Source organism: Balaenoptera borealis (genome assembly GCF_965194805.1).
Source record: "Balaenoptera borealis genome assembly, chromosome: 11".
Taxonomy (NCBI): domain Eukaryota; kingdom Metazoa; phylum Chordata; class Mammalia; order Artiodactyla; family Balaenopteridae; genus Balaenoptera; species Balaenoptera borealis.
Genome location: NC_138868.1, coordinates 40,413,621 through 40,436,496, shown reverse-complemented (window position 1 = coordinate 40,436,496; position 22,876 = coordinate 40,413,621). Strand labels below are relative to the sequence as shown.

The 22,876-nt window shown below is 35.7% G+C and overlaps 1 protein-coding gene across 8 annotated transcripts in view; it reads right to left on the bottom strand.

Moving 5' to 3' along the window:
• Positions 1–22,876, bottom strand: part of SOX6 (SRY-box transcription factor 6) — a 618,861-nt gene that overhangs the window by 432,706 nt on the left and 163,279 nt on the right. Inside the window, exon 1 of one of the 8 annotated variants that reach the window (XM_082341480.1) lies at positions 14,408–14,780. The exons of the other annotated variants lie outside the window; for them this stretch is intronic. The gene's annotated coding sequence lies outside the window, so the exon portion shown is untranslated. Of the gene's footprint in view, positions 1–14,407; positions 14,781–22,876 lie in introns of those variants that run through there. 8 annotated transcript variants of the gene reach the window in all.

The window sequence follows — 22,876 nt, the reverse complement described above, 5'->3', positions numbered from 1 at the left end:
CTAGGGAAACAGCAAAATAAACTGATAAAATGGACAAAATTTCAAGCAGCACAGTCATAAGTGAAATGCACTTTACCTTCTAAAATAAAAGTTAGACTGCTTTAGGCAATTTAGCTATTACTGAGCAATCACTGACTCTGCACAGTTGAAAAAGAAAGAAAAGGTGGCAGCATAAAAAGAAAATTAACATATCAGAATGAACGTACAGCAATTTTTTTTCTTTCTGATCCAGAATGTGTATCTCTCTTTGGAACTGTCCCACTGAATACCATGTAGAATTAGCAAACATGCCAGACAGCAGCACATACAGCAGATCCTAGAGGACTTTTTCATTTAGAAAAAGTGCTTCTTCCCAGAAATATAAATCATTTTCCTGTTTCTTCACTAACTAGAGCTTCAATTTTAAAAGAGACAAAGGCAGAAGAATAAACAGGCACAAAGTACTGGGACACTGAAAACTCTCAATTACTTTCAATATTGGTTATTATTATCAGTAGTATTAATAGTACGGTGCTAGTACAGATTTGGGATGGACTAAATGAAACACAGTCACACAGTTAATCTGTGGCATAGTCAGAACTAGAATTTAGATTTTGTGCTTCCCAATTACAATTAATATTCAATTCTCCTTTTGCATAATTTCCTGTAAAACTTGCTATCTCCAGATCTATTATAATTGGCTCTTTAGCTGATAGAGCTGTGACGATTTCGTTTCTTTTCTTGGACTCCAATTGTCAGTGGCCTAAAGGCAATGGACATCATTAATATCAGAGACGTTTATATTTTGTAATAAAATGAGGGTAAGTCTAAATCATGCCTGTAAATTGTTTTGTTAAGGGCATTTTATCTTTGGAAAACAAACAAAAATGTTCTTTAGGTGTGTTTTTACTCTCAGTAGTGTCATTGCTTTCACGTCTTCTTTCCATCACTTAAATGCACAAATAAATATTAACTATTTCCATCACTGTTTACTTTCAATAGACAAGTAAAGAAAAATAAAACAAATATCTTTCCTTTATTAATATGTTTGGGAGCATATTTTAATCCATTTTTAAATTGGATACAGCCAAGTCTTAGAAATGCAAACTCCTATGATCACAAGAGACACCGAGTTTTTCCTGGTACTTAAAGGAAAGGGCATAATACATAAGTTTCTGGTTCTGATTCATTTTCTGCTCTTTTGAATTAATTAATGTGTGGAAATCCTAGGCAACTGCTATATCATTTGTGACTGAACTGAGTCCAAAGGAAAAAAACATGTAAAACATTATTTAATTAAAATTTTCATTTTTTTCTCTCCCACTTCCTACTAGCTAACAGTCATCCAAACTAAAAGGACAGTTTCACATTTGTTGCTATCAAATTAATTGCCTCAGGCCACTTTAGTACCTTCAGAGATCTGTGGTTGCTGGAGCCATATTGTTCTGTGGGGTCAATCCCTTGAGTATGGCTCTCAAGCTCCTGGACTTATTTCAAAGCTGTCTTTGGCAAATTCAAAAACTCACAGGAATACTCTGCTTGTATTGGTATACATACAGCTCTTGAGGAATGCTAGCGGAGTTTTTTTTTTCCCTCTTACATGTGGTTTTGCATTTAGCTTGGGGAATGGGAGAATATTGAGAGTTGGAGGAGAAATCCATACTACCTTAATAATTGTATTGCAATGCAGGAAAAGCAAAACAAAGAAAAGCTTACTTTTCTAAGTTGAGGACACCACATTGGGAAATCTTTTTTTTTGCTACCTGAATTGTGGTCCTAAAACATAATATCCGATCATGTCAATATCCTGCTTAAAAACCTTTGTTACTTCCTCACAACCTACAGATTGTATCAGATTCCAAACCATCTTTCTAACCTTATCTTCATACACACACACACACACACACACACACACACACACACACACACACAGCAACTTAGACCTTCTCTGTTCTCTGTTGATTGTTCTTAGTCATCTTTACCTGATTTCTGTTTCTAGAGCTTGCAAGCTTCTTCCCAATTTATGGCCTTCCAAAAACTCTGTTCCCTCTTACGTCTCCTCTTCACCAAATTATCTCTTACTCATCTCACCTTTTACACCTCAGCTTTAAGATCACTAATGCAGAGTCACCATCCTTGATCCCAAGCCCAGGTTAGGTCTCCCTTTCCCTTCACAGTATTTATTACCTTATAATAAAACATTTATTTAATGTCTTCCTCTTTTTTGGACTGTAAACTCTTCAAGAAAAGGGACAACATACATTTTAGTTCATTGCTGTATTCCTAGCTCATACATACTTGACATTCATTGGATATAGAAGATACTCTTATTATTCAAAATTCATTATGTGAGTCTCCAAAATTACATAGGAAGTAAAAGGCATCAAAATGTAAAAATATTCACTAAAGAACTTAACATTTTTAAAATTAGTCTTCACTCAAACATCTCTCACAGATTAATTTAACTGTATCTCACCCATTTAGATAAATTTCTTTGTATCTTTGATAATCACTGCCCAGTGACTTCCAACTTGTCTGCATATTGTAGTGACATGGAGCCTTCAGAAAATATTGATGCCTGGGTCCCATTCCCAAAGACTGATTTAACTGATTGAAGTGCAGGCTAAGAATAGGAATACTTTTAAAAATTGCCAGATAATTTTTTTCAGTCAAGATTGAGACTCAAGGGCTTCCCTGGTGGCGCAGTGGTTGAGAGTCTGCCTGGCAAAGCAGGGGACACGGGTTCGAGCCCTGGTCTGGGAGGATTCCACATGCCGCGGAGCGGCTGGGCCCGTGAGCCACAACTACTGAGCCTGCGTGTCTGGAGCCTGTGCTCCGCAACAGGAGAGGCCGCGGTAGTGAGAGGCCTGCGCACTGCGATGAGGAGTGGCCCCCGCCTGCCGCAACTGGTGAAAGCCCTCGCACAGAAACGAAGACCCAACACAGCCATAAATTAATTAATTAATTAATTAATTAAAAAAAAAAAAGATTGAGACTCAAGCTAAGCTGACTGATGGATATTGCATTGTAGAATATTGTAAATAATATTCAAAATAAAAATGTAAAATGAATTCAAAGTGAAATTGCAAATCCTGTAAAAGAAGCAGGAACTCGTGAGAAATATAGTGTTGAAGACCAGCTCAAATTATTCACAAATCAAGAATTTGCAGTTAGCCAAGATAGAAACTGAAGAAACAAAAACTGGCAAGAATGATAGTTGACATGGTAGATTATTCAAAAGAGAATGATTTGAATATAAAAAGATTAGGCAAAGTCCTTAGAAAATGTTCTCTGCAAAAATGGTACCACAATGTCAAAAGTGATTGCGCTATCATAATATCTGACCTGAAAAATTATTCTTAAAAAACAGAAAGAGGACAGATCATCCAAAATGAAAATAAATAAGGAAACACAAGCTTTACGTGATACATTAAACAAGATGGTCTTAATTGATATTTATAGGACATTCCATCCAAAAACAACAGAATACACTTTCTTCTCAAGTGCTCATGGAACATTCTCCAGGATAGATCATATCTTGGGTCACAAAAGAAGCCTTGGTAAATTTAAGAAAATTGAAATCGCATCAAGTATCTTTTCTGACCACAACGCTATGACTCTAGATATCAATTACAGGAAAAAATCTGTAAAAAATACAAACACATGGAGGCTAAACAATACACTACTTAATAACCAAGAGATCACTGAAGAAAGCAAAGAGGAAATGAAAAAATACCTAGAAACAAATGACAATGAAAACACGATGACCCAAAACCTATGGGATGTAGCAAAAGCAGTTCTAAGACGGAAGTTTATAGCAATACAATCCTACCTCAAGGAACAAGAAACATCTGGAATAAGTAACCTAATCTTACACCTAAAGCAATTAGAGAAAGAAGAACAAAAAACACACAAAGTTGGCAGAAGGAAAGAAATCATAAAGATCAGATCAGAAATAAATGAAAAAGAAATGAAGGAAACAATAGCAAAGATCAAAAAACTAAAAGCTGGTTCTTTGAGAAGATAAACAAAATTGATAAACCATTAGCCAGACTCATCAAGAAAAAAAGGAAGAAGACTCAAATCAATAGAATTAGAAATGAAAAAGGAGAAGTAACAACTGACACTGCAGAAATACAAAAGATCATAAGAGATTGCTACAAGCAACTATATGCCAATAAAATGGACAACCTGGAAGAAATGGACAAGTTCTTAGAAAAGCACAACGTTCCAAGACTGAACCAGGAAAAAATAGAAAATATAGGGCTTCCCTAGTGGTGCAGTGGTTGAGAATCTGCCTGCCAATGCAGGGGACACGGGTTCGAGCCCTGGTCTGGGAAGATCCCAAGTGCCGCGGAGCAGCTGGGCCCATGAGCCACAATTACTGAGCCTGCGCGTCTGGAGCCTGTGCTCTGCAACAAGAGAGGCCGCGATAGTGAGAGGCCCGCGCACCGCGATGAAGAGTGGTTCCCGCTTGCCACAACTAGAGAAAGCCCTCGCACAGAAACGAAGACCCAACACAGCCATAAATAAATAAATAAACACTTAAAAAAAATAGAAAATATAAACAGACTAATCACAAGCACTGAAATTGAGACTGTGATTAAAAATCTTCCAACAAACAAAAGCCCAGGACCAGATGGCTTCACAGGCGAATTCCATCAAAAATTTAGAGAAGAGCTAACACCTATCCTTCTCAAACTCTTCCAAAATATAGCAGACTCATTCTACGAGACCAAACTCATTCTACAAGACCACCATCACCCTGATACCAAAACCAGACAAAGATGTCACAAAGAAACAAAACTACAGTCCAATATCACTGATGAACACAGATGCAAAAATCCTCAACAAAATACTAGCAAACAGAATTCAACAGCACACTGAAAGGATCATAAACCATGATCAACTGGGGTTTATCCCAAGAATGCAAGGATTCTTCAATATATGCAAATCAATCAGTGTGATACACCATATTAACAAATTGAAGGATAAAAACCACATGATCATCTCAACAGATGCAGAAAAAGCTTTTGAAAAAATTCAACATCCATTTATGACAAAAACCCTCCAGAAAGTAGGCACAGAGGGAACTTACCTCAACATAATAGAGGCCATATATGACAAGCCCACAGCCAACATTGTTCTCAAAAACTGAAATCATTTCCACTAAGATCAGGAACAAGACAAGGTTGCCCACTCTCACCACTATTATTCAACATAGTTTTGGAGTTTTTAGCCACAGCAATCAGAGAAGAAAAAGAAATAAAAGGAATCCAAATAGGAAAAGAAGAAGTAAAGCTGTCACTGTTTGCAGATGACATGATACTATACGTAGAGAATCCTAAAGACTCTACCAGAAAACTACTAGAGCTAATCAATGAATTTGGTAAAGTAGCAGGATACAAAATTAATGCTCAGAAATCTCTTGCATTCCTATACACTAATGATGAAAAATCTGAAAGAGAAATTAAGGAAACACTCCCATTTACCATTGCAACAAAAAGAATAAAATACCTAGGAATAAACCTACCTAAGGAGACAAAAGACCTGTATGCAGAAAACTATAAAACAGTGATGAAAGAAATTAAAGACGATACAAACAGATGGAGAGATATACCATGTTCTTGGATTGGAAGAATCAACATTGTGAAAATGAATATACTACCCAAAGCAATCTACAGATTCAATGCAATCCCTATCAAACTACCAATGGCATTTTTCACAGAACTAGAACAAATATTTCACAATTTGTATGGAAACACAAAAGACCCCAAAGAGCCAAAGCAATCTTGAGAAAGAATAACGGAGCTGGAGGAATCAGGCTCCTGGACTTCTGACTATACTACAAAGCTACAGTAATCAAGACAGTATGGTACTGGCACAAAAACAGAAATATAGATCAACGGAACAGGATAGAAAGCCCAGAGATGAACCCACGCACATACGGTCACCTTATTTTTGATAAAGGAGGCAAGCATACACAATGGAGAAAAGACAGCCTCTTCAATAAGTGGTGCTGGGAAAACTGGACAGCTACATGTAAAAGAATGAAATTAGAACACTCCCTAACACCATACACAAAAATAAACTCAAATGGATTAAAGACCTAAATGTAAGGCCAGACACTATAAAACTCTTAGAGGAAAACATAGGCAGAACACTCTATGACATAAATCACAGCAAGATCCTTTTTAACCCACCTCCTAAAGAAATGGAAACAAAAACAAAAATAAACAAATGGGACCTAATGAAACTTAAAAGAAAGCAAAGGAAACCATAAACAAGACGAAAAGACAACCCTTGGAATGGGAGAAAATATTTGCAAACAAAGCAACTGACAAAGGATTAATCTCCAAAATATACAAGCAGCTCATGCAGCTCAATATGAAAAAACCAAACAACCCAATCCAAAAATGGGCAGAAGACCTAAATAGACATTTCTCCAAAGAAGATATACAGATTGCCAACAAACACATGAAAGAATGTAATCATTAGAGAAATGCAAATCAAAACTACAATGGGGTATCACCTCACACCAGTCAGAATGGCCATCATCAAAACAATCTACAAACATTAAATGCTCTTCTCTCACTTTTTCCCAGCTTACCCTTCCCCCTCCCCGTGTCCTCAAGTCCATTCTCTAGTAGGTCTGCATCTTTATTCCCGTCTTGCCCCTAGGTTCTTCATGACCATTTTTTATTTTTAGATGCCATATATATGTGTTAGCATACGGTATTTGTTTTTCTCTTTCTGACTTACTTCACTCTGTATGACAGATTCTAGGTCCATCCACCTCACTACAAATAACTCAATTTCATTTCTTTTCATGGCTGAGTAATAGTCCATTGTATATATGTGCCACATCTTCTTTATCCATTCATCTGTCGATGGACACTTAGGTTGCTTCCATGTCCTGGCTATTGTAAACAGAGCTGCAATGAACATTGTGGTACATGTCTCTCTTTGAATTATGGTTTTCTCAGGGTATATGCCCAGTAGTGGGGTTGCTGGGTCGTATGGTAGTTCTATTTTTAGTTTTTTAAGGAACCTCCATACTGTTCTCCACAGTGGCTGTATCAATTTACATTCCCACCAACAATGTATGAGGTTTCCCTTTTCTCCACACCCTCTCCAGCATTTATTGTTTGTAGATTTTTTGATGATGGCCATTCTGACCGGTGTGAGATGATATCGCATTTTAGTTTTGATTTGCATTTCTCTAATGATTAATCATGTTGAGCATTCTTTCATGTGTTTGTTGGCAATCTGTATATCTTCTTTGGAGAAATGTCTGTTTAGGTCTTCTGCCCATTTTTGGATTCGGTTGTTTGTTTTTTTGATAATGAGCTGCATCAGCTGCTTATAAATTTTGGAGATTAATCCTTTGTCAGTTGCTTCATTTGCAAATATTTTCTCCCATTCTGAGGGTTGTCTTTTGGTCTTGTTTATGGTTTCCTTTGCTGTGCAAAAGCTTTTAAGTTTCATTAGGTCCCATTTGTTTATTTTTGTTTTTATTTCCATTTCTCTAGGAACTGGGTCAAAAAGGATCTTGCTGTAGAACTTTTAATAATGTTTTACATATCCCTAATGTTATATTCATTTCTTTTCTAATTTTTTTTCTCTCTGTGTTCTTTAAATCGGATCATTTATATTGATCTATTTTCAGTTTCACTGGCTTTTTCCTCTGTCATCTTTATTCTACTGACTTGCCCATCAAGTTATTTTCTTATTTCAGATACCATATCTTTCAGTTTTAAGTTTCTATTTGGTTCTTTTGGTAATGTCTATCTCTCTGCTGAAATACCCTATTTTTTCACATTTGCCTGATTCTTCATTTGTTGAGTAATTTGGGGTTATATCTCAAACATCATGACCATTATGTCATGGAGACTCTGGATTCTTTTATAGTGCTCTAAAGAGTATCACTTTTTTGTTTGTTTGTTTTAGCAAAAAGCTTACTTGCTTAGACTTAAACTGCATATTCTGTCTCGCCTGCAGTGGGCAGCAGCTCAAATAACTGTTTAGTTCTTTTAGCCTTATGTGGGCTGCTTAAAGCCTGTTCTGAGCATGCATAGTTTGGGGATCAGTCAGAGATTGGAGCAAAGTTTATACATAGAACTTGGGACTCACTTTCTGTGACTCTTTCTTTTCCAGGATTACCTCCTCACTTCCCAGGAGTTGTGGTTTCCCCAAAGTCTGCTCTCCTGGTTCTCCAGACCAGAAAGACTGCTGATTTTTCTACCGGAGTTCTATAGACTGAGGCCTGCCCTCATACTGGAAACCTTGAAAATGACAAACTTACCCAGTATCCCTTCTTCCAAATGTCCTCTCCTCTCAAGATTTAGCCTGCTTTGGATTGCTCTCCAGTATCTTCAGATAGTTGTTTTTCGTGTTTTGTCCAGAGTTTAACCTCACTATCCCCACTCAATTTTTAAATGGATAAAAGTGGCCTTTTCTCTCTCACTACCAATTATCCTCTGACTTCTTGTGTCGCCTTAATGAAGGAGTAAATGATATCATGCTTTTTCAGTCTTCTATGCCTTTACACATTCTAATCTTTTGCTTTCAGTGTCCCTAATTCTCATAATCCCATCAGGTAGAAACTTCCTATGCCCATTTTATGTATTTTAAAAGAATATATCACATTTTGCCATCCCCTAAGTTTTAAATACCTAAAATTTCAACTAAGAATACTTAACTTGTAACTAACCTAGATATCTATCATTATAACAATGATATATACATAGTATAAAATACTACATAGAAGAAAACAAAGTGAAGCTTTTTAAAATGACAGATGACAAATTCTGACAAGTCAGAATTTTAATGAAAAAAAAAAGGATATGTAACGTATAAAGCAATATCTGTAAAAGGGGAGAGTGTTACCCTCACACAAAACAAAACTGCCTATTTCTATATAATTGTGTATATATGTATATTATTATATAGAAAGAGGTCTGGAAGGATATAAACCAGATTGAAAATAGTAAATATATTCGGGGAGAGAAATAGAATTCAGGGTGGGGAGAGATATTAAGGAAAATTCCCTTTGCTTTTTTTTTCAATAATTATTCATTAAAGTAATATCTAATGATTGCCTGCTATATGCCAGGCACTACTCTACAGCAAGAATGTATTTGTGTATTACTTCTATAATTTTCAAATATTTTTAGTTGTTGAAATGAAAGTATTACCTGAATAAGGAGAAACTGAAATAACAGAAAATCTCTAAGGTGCTTAAAAATGTGATCATTTATCTTATTAGTGTACCACAGCTCAGGAGCCTTTTAAAGGTAATTAAGTGAATTTAGTGTTATTTTAAAATCTGTTCTCCCTAAATCATATTAAATTCTTCTTCTCCAGATCTGGACCCAGTGGAGAAACTAACTGATTTCTCTTTTCCCCCTTATAATACAATTCCATTTTCTTAACACCAGTTCTTCTGAGATTTGGGAATAACTGGTGAAGACTAAAGGTCTTACTTGGGATAATTTCAGGCATCAAATGGCTGCCTACAGATAAAAATCCACCAATTTTTTAATTGACATACTAGAGTAAGTATGGCTGAGCAACCCAGAAAGTAAACCTGGCCTTCATGACATTGATCCTTGTCTTCACATAAGAATATATCTTTGTTATGTTGACTCACATCCTTGTCTTAACAGTTAACATAGAGGATATCTTCTTATAAACTTCAAGACTGAAACATCTTGATATAACCCAACACTTTAACCTTCCTCCCTAATTCCTCCTAGTAACGAGGCCTTCACTACATCCACAAAGAAGTTCATTCCATTTTTGGACAACTATAGCTGTTACAAAAGCGTTTCTTCTGCTGTTCCTGTGATTCTGGCTCCCTGTGACTTTCACCTGCTAACTTGGGTTTGGCCCTCCACAGTTCACACTCTTTCCCTATAACAGAAATTTAGCCATTTCAGGATAGATATCAGATTCTCATAAGGCTTCTATTCTTCAGAGTCAATATGCCTGGTTCTTTTAACCTAAGGGAATCTAGTGCCTACTGGCCCAGAAAGAGTGAAAAATTGAATTTCTCTGCAACCAGGATATTTGTCCAATTGAAAAATACAAGATTTGGCTTTTACCTTAAATGCAGCAAACAGCCTTCTTGGCTAATCACTACAAATACCTCCTGGCATTTCTTTGTTCTCAAAGAAATACCCCTCCATTTGCCTGCACACATGTATATATGCAACATACACACTGCCTTCCACTTGTTCTTTTAAAAACAATATTTTAAATGAGTACCAAAAGGTGCCCATCCTCAGTCCATGTGACTTGGGTTTCCATCCAAGGGGCTTGTACCCTCTACTTGATTTATCACATGTTTTTATTTAAGCTACAGTTTATTTATTCCAAATTTTATGATATTTCATTCTTATAAATTCACGCCTATTTCTCCTTATTCTTGGAGCTCTAAGATATCAGGCAAGGACTGGGCCCATTAAACTTCATCCAATAAGCCTTAACTTAGAATAGGCTTTGCAGTGTATCTATTAACTATACGCATTTAACCATCTCAGTTCTATTTGCTGGAGATGGTTAACTACGTTGCAACTTTAGGAAATTAGAAAAAATAACACGTTTAAGTGTAGAAAACATACAAAGGACATCCACCTAATCATCCTGGTCTTTAAAAGAACCTAATTATACCCTCCAATCTTTTTTGGAGGGGCAGAAGTAGAGTGAATATTAGTCTTGTCTACAAAACTATACCTAGGAATTTTTTTTTTTAAGTCTTAGTCCTGGCTTCTGATTGTTGTTCCCAGTTTTCCTAGTTATAAAATGAAGATAATAAGACCCCCGCTTTAACTATCTCACAGGGTTAATATAAGAAATGTATAAGATAATATATGAAAAAGCTCATTTAAAAATATAAGGAGTAATAAAAATAAAAATGTAAGGTACAATATTATTAATAATAATGGCACCTTCTGTGACCACAAAGAGACACATACAAATCCCCTCCTCTTAACCCTAAAACATTTTAATTAAATTCTCTTTTTTATCTCCTTTTTCCACACCAACAACCAAAAAGAAAAAACAACAAAACCAATGTTTCAGCATAATCTTTTGGCCTTGGACTTTAATTACAAATGCCAGCAAAGATTTACATAGAGTACAACATAAGTATATTCTGACATTTTGAAAACCCTAGCCCTCCTCTCAGACTAATTTCATTTTCTTTTTTCCTTTCTTATAACCTTTTCTATATTCCCCTAAAAAAATGAAACTGCCTATCAATATTACAGCAACCTTCACCACTATGAATATTTTAGTTATAGTTACCCACCTCAAAACTCTTATAAGTGGCCTCATGGCTTTCTTATGCAAAAGTACCATATGTATTTCCTCAAGTGTGTGTCCAAAATTTTTCCAGATTTTTGGGTTTCCCTGGTGGCACAGCGGTTAAGAATCTGTCTGCCAGTGCAGGGGACACAGGTTCGAGCCCTGGTCCGGGATGCCGTGGAGCAACTAGGCCCGTGCACCACAACTACTGAAGCCCACATGCCTAGAGCCCGTGCTCCACAACAAGAGAAGCCACCGCAATGTGAAGCCCATGCACCACAACAAAGAGTAGCCCCCCATCACCACAACTAGAGAAAGCCCATGTGCAGCAATGAAGACCCAAAACAGCCAACAATAAATAAATAAATAAATTCATAAAAAAAAAAATTTCCAGATTTTTAGAGCCCATTATTGTGTCTCCACATTAAGATTATAGACACTGGGACTGCTCTATAAGTTTACAATTTGAAAGCTCAGTTTAGGAATGCAGAGTCCCCAAAATGAGAACACAAAAGTCAAAGATTGCACTGAAAAACAAGAAGCAACAATGGATAAATCCGTTCTGCAGCTAGACTGTGAGAAACAAACAAGGTCCCTACCACCTCCCTCACCCCAATCTTAGCTAGATTCAAGCTGCATAATTTAATCTAAACAGTATATACAAACTAAGCCACAGACTCCATTAATGTGTAGTTTTCTTTCTCTCAATCTCCCTTTCTTCTTCTTTCTCATTCACTACATTCCTCTCCCTGATAACAACAAATATTTATTGAATGCCTGTAATGTACAAGAACATGTTGCTAAATACTAGGGAAAACATCTGAGAATAAAACAAGTGAGTCCAGAGTGAAGGACAGACATTAAACAAAAATCACACAAATAAACACACAATTTAAAATTGAAATATCTGCTCTTATTGAAGGGTGGGAAGCAAGATCTCTTCAGGCAAACAAGATTTGAATTGGAAGGATCAGGGAAGGCTTCTCTGAAGAAATGACATTTAAACAGAGATCTGAAGGATGAGTAGGAATCATTCTGAAGAAGAGTGGGGAGAAGTGTATTCCAGTTGAGAAGACAGCATAACATGAAGACCTTAGAGCAGGAAAAAACTTGGAGGGTGTAGATCAGTATAGTAGCTATTCCAGAAAGAGTCATTAGGAGAAAGGCAAGAGCTGAGCCTGATAATGCAAGGGCCACATTTTACAGGGCCGGGGCTTTGCAGATTGTGTTAAGGATTTTGTTTTATTTAAAGTGTAACAGGAAGCCAAGAAAAGGTCTTTCTTAGATCTCAGAGAATGGTAAGTAGAGTTTTCCCTCTATATATAATGAATATGGAATTTAAATATAAGTATTAAGAAAAGCATGGGAATGATAAACACCAAATTCAAGAGAATGCTTACCTTGAATTTGAAGAATGCTTCAAATTTGAAGAATGCTTCACAGGAGGCTTTGACTGTATTAGTAATGTTTCATTTCTTATAACTATATAGGTATTTTAACCTATTCTTCATACATTTTAGTATGACTAAAATTTTCATAATAAAAATTTTTTTAAAGAATTAATGATTGCTAAGAATCACTGGCTCATTTCCTTCTATTTTTCTTTCCCAGGCTCATATTAAATCTTCTTAATTTTGAGAAAGACAAGCGCACAGAATTTAGGGATCTCCCCTCTTATACACTTTGTTTCATGGGCCTTTATTTTCTAGACTTTTAGCATCAGATGTTAAAGGTTCTTTAATTAGCTTACCCTTTGTTTTAGCATACACTATAATCCCTGTAGCTTTCCAACAACCACAGAGTTAATATGAGGATTAAATGAGATAAAGCATTTAACATAACATTTAGCACACAAGCGCTCAATAAATTTTAACTACTGTCTTTATTATTTCACTTACTATAGTTTATATTCCCAGTCCTAAATATGAGCCAGAACATTAGAACTTAAAAAAAGCTGAGTGTATATGGCCAAATGGTGCTCTGGTATTTTGAATCTATCTATCTATCTATCTATCTATCTATCTATCTATCTATCTGTCTGTCTGTCTGTCTGTCTATCTATCTATCTATCTATCTATATACACTATATATATTCACAAACACATGCACACATATAACATATACTTCCAATATTTATAGTTTTTTAAAAACACACTCTTTCTGTGCTCATGTAAGCATTAAATAACAAAATGTTAATTTGAGGCCTTTTTATTGCCACTAAAGAAATACCTTTAAAGAAAAGGTTAAAATTCTGCATTTCATGGTGCACGATTTTAACAAGTTTACTAACTTCTAAGTACAATGCTACATTGGAATGATTTATTATTGCATAAAGCTGCAATAATATTCAGTATGGTCCATACTATGTTTAAAAGGCTCATTTTTGTAATATCAAGTAATTTATGGAAAAATTCAATCTTATAGAATTGAATATTGACATCAAATTTCTTCTGCAACAGGAGGAGCAGTCTTTGATGGAAGAACATTATTAAAATCATATCTTTTCACTTAATTTTCTTTGTACAAATAGCACAGATCCTCTCATTTCTCTTTCCTTCCAATTCACAAATACAATAAAAGCTGTCTTTAGAAAGGTCCTTAAATTAAACATCAGGATGAAATGAGTACTAGGACCCAGAAAATAAGAGAACTTATGACAATTTTTGTCACCTAGAAGTCTGAAAAATATCTCACTGAATCTTTATGCAAATATTATATTTTAAATTATATTTTCATTTTCATATCTAAGAATCCAGAACTTGCTCTTGTGAAAAAACAACAACATGTCACTCAATATTCTTCAGTTAGAGGTTTGGACTTAGATTGCTACAGAAATCATTCCTCCATGCCCACTTCCTGGTTCTTAATCACAAATCTAATCACGTATTTTTATAAATATTCAAAATTAAATATATTTATCTACTTACGTAAATACTTTTCAGTTAACTTTTACCGATAGTCTATGTGGGGATCTCATTAACAAACACATTTGGAACTTTTTAGATTTGTTCCGGCAGCTTGTAAATTCATATTAGATTTAGCTGTTTAAATATATCAACATTCTAGGCATTTTAAAAAACTGATATAAAAGATTAATCCCAAGTTTTGTTTTACTTACCAAGCTCTGCCATTCCACCTCGCTGCCTGAACAATATTATCAGCTCTTCGGATACTCATTCTTGCTAAGTAAAAGCATATTTCTTCTCTAGCTGGATTAATAATCAACTTTCTAGATAGTTCATTTGTAATTCTCTTCTGGTTAACCCTTAGCATTACAGCAGTCTGCCCAACTCATGCTAATCAATTTATGACGTGGGAAGGAAAAGGGGAAATTCAATTATGCAGATAACAAATGGAAAGCAAAAATGAGAGACAGTTTAGATTAGGCACAAAAGAACAATCAGTCTTCCTTTTTTTTTTACACTAAAACGTACAAATCTTTATGTTGGATATTACAAAAGCACTCAATATACAATATACATAAGGAGAAAAACATAGTAGTCTTACAACACACCAGCCGAGTACATATCAGCCCATGTTTTCTGCCTTCTGACATGCAAATAAATACAAATCAGCTCTGAGAAAAACAGATACATTTTTCTCTTAGTAGAAAGGTCTGACTTTCAACCTCTAAATGCCTCCTTTCTCAAGATTTGTGATTACTTGGTCCCTTATCCTACTATAGGTGCCACCTCAGGCTTTATGGAGATTTTCTCCAAATGTGATCAGTAGAAACTTGCATCAGAAAAATGTGGAGCTCTCGTTAAAAATACAGACACCTGGGCCCCACTTCAGAAATCCAAAGCACCCCAGGTGACACTTATGTACATTAAAAATTTGAGAGCCACTGCTCTAGGACTGTTTCTGATCTCATCCTAAAGAGGTTCCAACACAATTCCCTGGGACTCAGAATGACATTAATTACTCTTGCTGCTAGTTTGACCCTGACTTTTTGTTTTGATTCCAATACTAGGATTCTACTTGTTTTCCTATACCTGAGTGCACTAGTCCATCTAAGACCATGACCTTTCTGTGAATTTGATAACCTTTCACTTGCAGACTACTCAGAAACTGGAATCTGTCCTTTAACTCCACTTGACGTCTATGGCCATACTGTGGCCTAGCTTCCTAAATATCTTACCACTTGCTCCCAGACTTTTCTTGCTTTGTCTGCTTTATGAAACACTTTTATCTCTTGTTTTATACCTCTCTTCTATATACATGAACTACACTTGTTAGTGTGCATTGTCCAATCTTTTACCTAATGTACTGTCTACTACATTAACTTTCTCCCAAGGCTGTCTGCATCCCAGTGGACCCCTATCAGTCTGCACGATACCTATTACAATCAGCAGAACTTGCTTAGTCTTATCTAGAGGTGTGAAATGAACAACTAGCTAAAAGGTGAAAAGACAGACATGGCAGCCTGTGGTTTCACAAGTTGTTACAAAAGCCCATGTTAATAGTCAGAATAAGGGAAAAGACAATGACTATGGAAAAAGAGGAAAGTCCTTGAGAATTGGAATAGTAAAGCAGGTAAAATAAAGTGAAAAAATGTGTAATTCTAATCATTTGTTTTTATTTTCATGAAATCTATTAAGAAATGTCAACAAAACAATGATTATTTAACCTGGGGAGAAGGTAAAATGATTAAAAGAAAAATAGTACTGGACTAGTAGAACTCAGAAGACTTGGATTCTAGTGGCCTCTTTACCACTTCCTAGATTTATGATCTAGATTAAGTCTCTGAAGTTTTCTGTGCCTTGGTCCCTAAATGGGTGTAACAAACATGCCCTGTGCATCTAAGATTATTTTGATAATTAAACAGGATCATATTTATTAAAGAGCTTTAAAACTATAAAGATCATATAAATTTAAGGGATTATTGTAGCTATATAAATTGCTATTATATAAAGATTATAATTAACACTTACCCACAAAGGACATAAAATGGTGATTTTTTTGTTTTATATTATTTTTAAAGGAAAGTATAAACCTATACAGTGAAAGAAGTAAACAGGAGCTTGTTAAATGTCTTTCCTAAGAATATTTCAAGAATAGGACCAATATCAGTTAGGAGCAGAATAAGGTAAAATCATCCCAAAATGTAAGTAATCAGGTTAACCTGAGTTTGCCCAGGTCAGACCTAAACCTTAAGAGTCTTACCAAAAGGACTTCTAGACAAGGAAAAAGATCATTTGGCATGACACTGGTGACATTTCTCGTCTAGAACTATCTCCCTAAAGCTAGAGTTCACAGTGACTTCAAGTGGCAAGAGCTTGGAGCATTTGTTGCAAGACATTTAGTCTGTATCCAACATGGCCTATCCAAGATTCAGTCAAGTGCTATGATTTAATTTAACTGAATAATGTGTACAAATGAAAATTGAGAAAACAGAAGTCCTTGGCCAGTGCACAAATAGGTTGATGAGAGTTGCCCATGTGAAAAAAGAAAGAGATTGATTCTTGACTTTAAAAGATAGACACTTCCATTTTTTCAAGTTTCAATAAATGCATTCAACAAATATTGTTGCACATCTACTATATTCTAGGCACTGTGGAAGACACTGGGGAATATAACTGACAAAAACAGTCAAAATTTCTCCACTATCTAGAGCTTATATTATAGGAAATAAAAGGAGAAAATGGCAAATAAATTTAACAGACATGCAAATTATATAGTATGTTAAAAGTTGATAAAGCCTATGGAAACAAATAGACCTGCATTAGGGAGATGAGGAATGTTTGGAAAGTTACAATTTTAAAATAGGGTGGTCAAAGTAGACCTCAACTGAGAATATGACATCTAAGCTAAGACTTGAAAGAGGTGATGGGGCTTGGTGGGGTTCTATGATCATAAAGGACTTTTATCATCAATTTTTAAATTTTACCACTTTAATAATAAGTGGAAGATATCCTTATAAATTAACTTTCACATTATAATAGTGAAAAGTTAGAAATTGATAACTTAATGGTAAAACAAATTGTGGTACAAACATACGATGGTATATGATACAGTCACTAAAAATCATATTTTTGAAGACATGGGAAAATCCAATAAAATCCAATAAAATTATTTCTTAAATACAAAAATGTATCTACAGTATGATGCAATTTTGCCTTTTTAAAAAATTTACCCAACAACTGTTTTTCAAGTGCCACGTACTGTTCTGGGCACTGAAGAGAGGGCAGTAAACAAGCTAGACATGTTCTTTCTTCTCATACACACGTAGATAAAAGACTGAAATGAAATATACCAAAATGTTACTAGGAGTACATTTTTTAATTATGAAATAATAAGGTGAAATAACAGATTATTTTATTTATCCTCTATAGTCCAAATTTTCTAAATATGTTCTAAACTGTTCCAAAAATAACATATGTCATATTCTTTGATCTAAATATTATGGTTCATATTTTCCTCAGGATATCTGTTTGGATAAAGCACTAATTTACACTCTTACAGTATCTGTCAAATGTATACTGCATTTTTCAATCATACACTGATTTTTATGTCTCACACAGCTAATGAAGTTGAATAACATCAAGTCCCTTCCTACAGTTGCAAAAACTAAGAAACAGAACAGTTAACTAATTTGCCACACTGGAAAGAAAAAGTGTTTCAATTCTAAATTATAATAACGTGTATGAAAGTATTTCACACAGTGCCTGAATCAACAAAGTCTGCTGATTCTGAGTGCTATGCGAGTACTTTAGGGTACATCTCTCCCCAGTTATGCCGGGGATTTTTGTGTGTGTGTGTCGGGGGGGGGGTGTTGTCATGAAAAAGTTTCATTTATTTAAAATGGAACTTTAATAGTTATAAAAAAAATCTAATCTGAATCGTAACCCCAACACCAGATGTTAGCTTGATTCCATCTCCCCTCAGCAACTAAAAAGACCAGTAGGGCTTCCCTGGTGGCGCCGTGGTTGAGAATCTGCCTGCCAATGCAGGGGACACGGGTTCGAGCCCTGGTCTGGGAAGATCCCACATGCCGCGGAGCAACTGGGCCCGTGAGCCACAATTACTGAGCCTGCGCGTCTGGAGCCTGTGCTCCGCAACAAGAGAGGCCGCGACAGTGAGAGGCCGGCGCACCGCGATGAAGAGGGGCCCCCGCTTGCCACAACTAGAGAAAGCCCTCGCACAGAAACGAAGACCCAACACAGCCATAAATAAATAAATAAATAAATTTTAAAAAAAGAAGACCAGTAAAGAAGTTCAACATGTTCCTATAATGTTTCTTCATTCTTCCTTTGGTTCAAGTTTTTATATTTAAATAGTATAGCAAACGGCATCTATTTGTCTACCTCAACTAGTTGAGTTACCTTGGGCAAGTCATTTCAACATTCTGGTCTCACTTTTCTTATTTTTCAAACACAAGAATTGGACTAGATGATCTCAAAAGTCCTTAAGCTCTAGAATTTCGTAATATTATTATTTCAAGTCTATGAAGTACCTACAATAAATTAAATGAATGCAGCTTCTCAGAAAAAGAAAGGCTACAGCAATAAGGATAGTTGGCTAGAAAAAGTAAGAAAACAAAGACCTGGGATTAAAAGAGAATTTGAAAATCTCCCTAACCCCCTGGACCAAGTCCAGCTTCAATTACACAAGGGTTGTTTGGGGACAATAGAGAGGGAGAAATATGAAGGTTCCTTTGATCATCAAAAGATGATCTTTCTGCTTAAAAAATTAGTATTCCTATACTCTCTCTAATTCTAAAAACATATACACACACACACACACACACACACACAGGAGCTTGCACACAAGCACACACACAACAACCACAACCAAATGTTTTAATATTGATATGGAAGAAAAATAGAAGTCACTTATTTTGCTGAAATAAAGGTATTTCAAATCCAGAGAGAGTGATTTGGTTTTGAGGGTTTTTAAGAAACAGCGCCGTATTCAATCCTTTTCTATCGCCTCCTCTGTAATACAAAACCTCCAATAGCTCTTAAAATTGTGGCATTTTCTTATGTACAGAGAGAAAAATTTGTGTTGCTATTGCAGCAACATCTAAACAGTTTCCTGTAAACTTTCTGTGATGGAAGTCATAGGATTTATGATAAAACCCTGTAAAGTGGTATAACAAATTTCTTTCATATTTATCATTCATTTTATTCAGTGTGCATTTTGAAGGAAAACCTTTTAAGAACACCAATAATGTGAGAAAGCTACAACAACTAAATTTATTGTTAAGTATCGCATCACTGGTCCTCCTGGGAGTTCAGGAAGAAAGCTTAAATCACATTTCCTAACACATTGGAGAGCTTCCCAGAGATGTGATGGCCCACAGAGGCAAACCATCCAAAGCACACTGGAATCTCAGAGATAGTGACAAAGAAATATCACTTCGTTTAATAAAAGCAAATTGAAGTTACCCCTTTTTCTTTAACAAAGTACAAACTCTCTCTTACCCCATTTTTCTCCTTTCCTTCCCCTGCTCTTTCCTGTTTCACCTGACTAAACCGTAGGTATTTGTTCCATCACCTGACTTAGGGGCTGGCTAGAAATATCAGAAAAAAAACAATCTACCATTGTTACATGAGACAACAACCTTTCATGTCCTTGAAGCTCACCATGACCTTTCATCTTTCCTATCCTCAATGGTCTCTCCTAACAACTAAAACTACACTCAGTTGGGCTGAATTCCAGATTGTCATAAAAAGAACTCTGTCCTTTCAAAACAAAACCAATTTTTACACCAAGGTGGGGGAGAAACACAAGTCCATTGTTCCCTCACAGATGGAAGTTGGAGTTACTAAGGCAACTGCTCTAATCCTCCTTTTTACCACCTTTTTCACATCACTGGCCTATCAAGTATGCTACCTTTTAACTCATAAGCTCAAAAGCTGGTAGTCTAACTGGCTGCCCTAATTAGCTACGATTTTCACACTACAGACAACATGATGAGCTAATCGAAATTTGCAAAATAATGACGTACCTCCAGCAAATATTCCTCCTCCTGAGGCCCAGTCTTAGAATAACAATAATGAGACCATTATTAGAGAAGGGCATTAAAATGCTGCACTGCTGCTAAACAGAGAACTTAATTGTTCTGGTCTTGTCCATTGAATCAACAACCTATTGTTGTGGACTTGAAAAATAAAGGACTGGAGAATGGGTGCCATGATGATTGGTCTGTGCGGCCATACCGGCACTCTGTAGAATTGTTTTCTTTTGAAACTCTTGATGGACTAGTAGTTTTGTTTAAAAGTAACATAAAAGGCGATTGTCTGGATAAAAAGTCCTATTTATTGAAATCCTTAGAAGCAGTTGCATGGATTTGTTCCTGACCCCTGAGATAAAAACACAGTGACCATAATAACACCATTTGTAGAGAGCCCTGTTACCACTGCCTACAGTAACATAAGATAAGAGACGGTCTTTTCTAGCTACTGTAGGAAGGAAGGAAGTACTTCTGAGCAGAAAGCAAGAATGATAAAAGGTCAAATACTGGGTAAAGCTCATTAATCTCTGAAAGAAAGACTTTAAAAAATAATGCTAATTTAAGAATTCTGCACAATTGCTACAGATTCAAGCACATGTAAGAAGGCTCACAGCTCCTTTTTTTTTTTTTTTTAACACTTTTGGGCTTCCTTCCTTTGGTAAAAAGAGGATTAAAATAAAATGATTATTAAATAACTGTCACAAGATGTCTCAGGATAACATGGGGAAGAAGAAACCCGAAGTTTTCCGGATAATTGTTCTTATGGTCATCCCAGCCTATAGCAAGAATAATAAAATACTGAAGTTAAAGGTTAACTAGTGTAAAATTTTTAGCAGTAGAAAAGCACTGTTTACACACTGTAAAAATGTCTTCTATATGGAGCCACGGTACATGTATTCTGTAAAGTCAGGTCAGGATTTTAGTGTTGAACTGTGGTGGGAGGGAGTATACTTTTTTGTTTGTAGGTATTTGGGGTGGGGTCTGTTTGTTTTTTATCAAGTGAAATCTGCATTATATAAAAATGTATTAAATTGTAAATAAGACCTCTTGCTTCATTCAATCTGTTCTTTGCTTCATTTATCTTCATCTTGTTAGGCTAAATTAATTAACAATCTCACTGTTGCACACTTTCTCTTTTCATTACATCAAATAATGGCCCATATACGGAGAAAGCCCTCACCATGGGAATTCTGCAACTCTACTGCTAAGAAGAGTTTCTGTGTATCAGTGCAGCAATATTAACTAGATACATTCATTTTATAAGCATTTATTAAGCTTACTTTTCATTGTTAACAACCAATTAAGCACCCAAATTCCTAACATATTAACAATAGAAAACCATAAAAAAAAAAACCTACAGTAGAAGTTGTAAGATACAATAAAAAGAGGGAAAAAAATCACATTGTATATCCACAATCAGGTTTCACCATCAATTCACCCAAAATAAGAAGAAACACATGCAAATTGGGCAGGTATGTTTTCACAGGTACAACACAACATTGCATGAAAGGTTTTAAAGACACACCCCAAGCTGTTCTGCTCCTTGCTTTGGAATGTCTAACGTGTGATAAATTGGATGATTAGAATTTCATTGGTAAATCCCATTATTTTAAATCTATAAGAGTGAAATGTGTTAAACTCTTTTGTAAGTTTTCTTTCAACCTGAAACACTGTGGCATCTGGAGCTATGCAAATGGACAAAACAGTAAAGCCCTTTTTAATCTTTCCCTGATCAACCAGTGCTGCTTTCTCCAATCACAGCTTTGTGCGTGATATCTTTCTGCTAGCATTTCTTATTTAATTAAAACAGACACTGACAGAAGGACATGGATTAGTACTGTAATGATGCATTTACTTAGATTAATCGGAGGCTCCTTTTAGAGTAATGGCTTAAACAAAGAACAAAAGGAAATTGTTATGAAACAGCCTTTTATCCCAGGCAAAGGTCGCATTATGAGGTTTTTAATTTTGTCAGCTTCTGTTATACTCTGCCTTGCTAGTGGAACATGAGAAGTGCTTTTACCCCCAATAAAGCCAGTTATTATAAAAACAGCCATTAAAGCTTCAAATTAAAATGTCTGATTTTAAAACAGGTTACTTAGCTTTCAGAGCCCTCTAATTAGCATGTTGTACATTGTTGTGCAGAAAAGAAGACTAAAATGCTAATGACCTACCGCCAGGTGACCACACTGCTGTGCAAAATAATAAGGACCTTTCCAAGTAATATGATGAATTAACCAAGTACAGATCCCCCCATGCAGCCGCACCCCTTCTCTGAATACAGGTCCAGATGAATGCAGGGCCATAACTGTTAAGATGTGTTCAGTAATGCCCTGCCTCAGTCTAGGAGCCTCTGATTCTCAGCCAGCTACTTTTTATATATTCATTAAAAAGCAGACTTCTTTCTACCACAAAAGAAAGTGAATGAAATAGCAATACTATATAGAGAGTCTGAAAATAGAAAAGACAATAGTCATTTGATTTCAAAGCACAAAGAATTAAAGTACCATGCCCCTAACAAAACTACCTCTTTGCTCTTTTCATCCAATCTTTCTCTCACTCTAATATGTTGCACTTGCAGAGTATAAATGGAGTTAAGATTTTAAAGCTCAGTCTTCAATCACAACA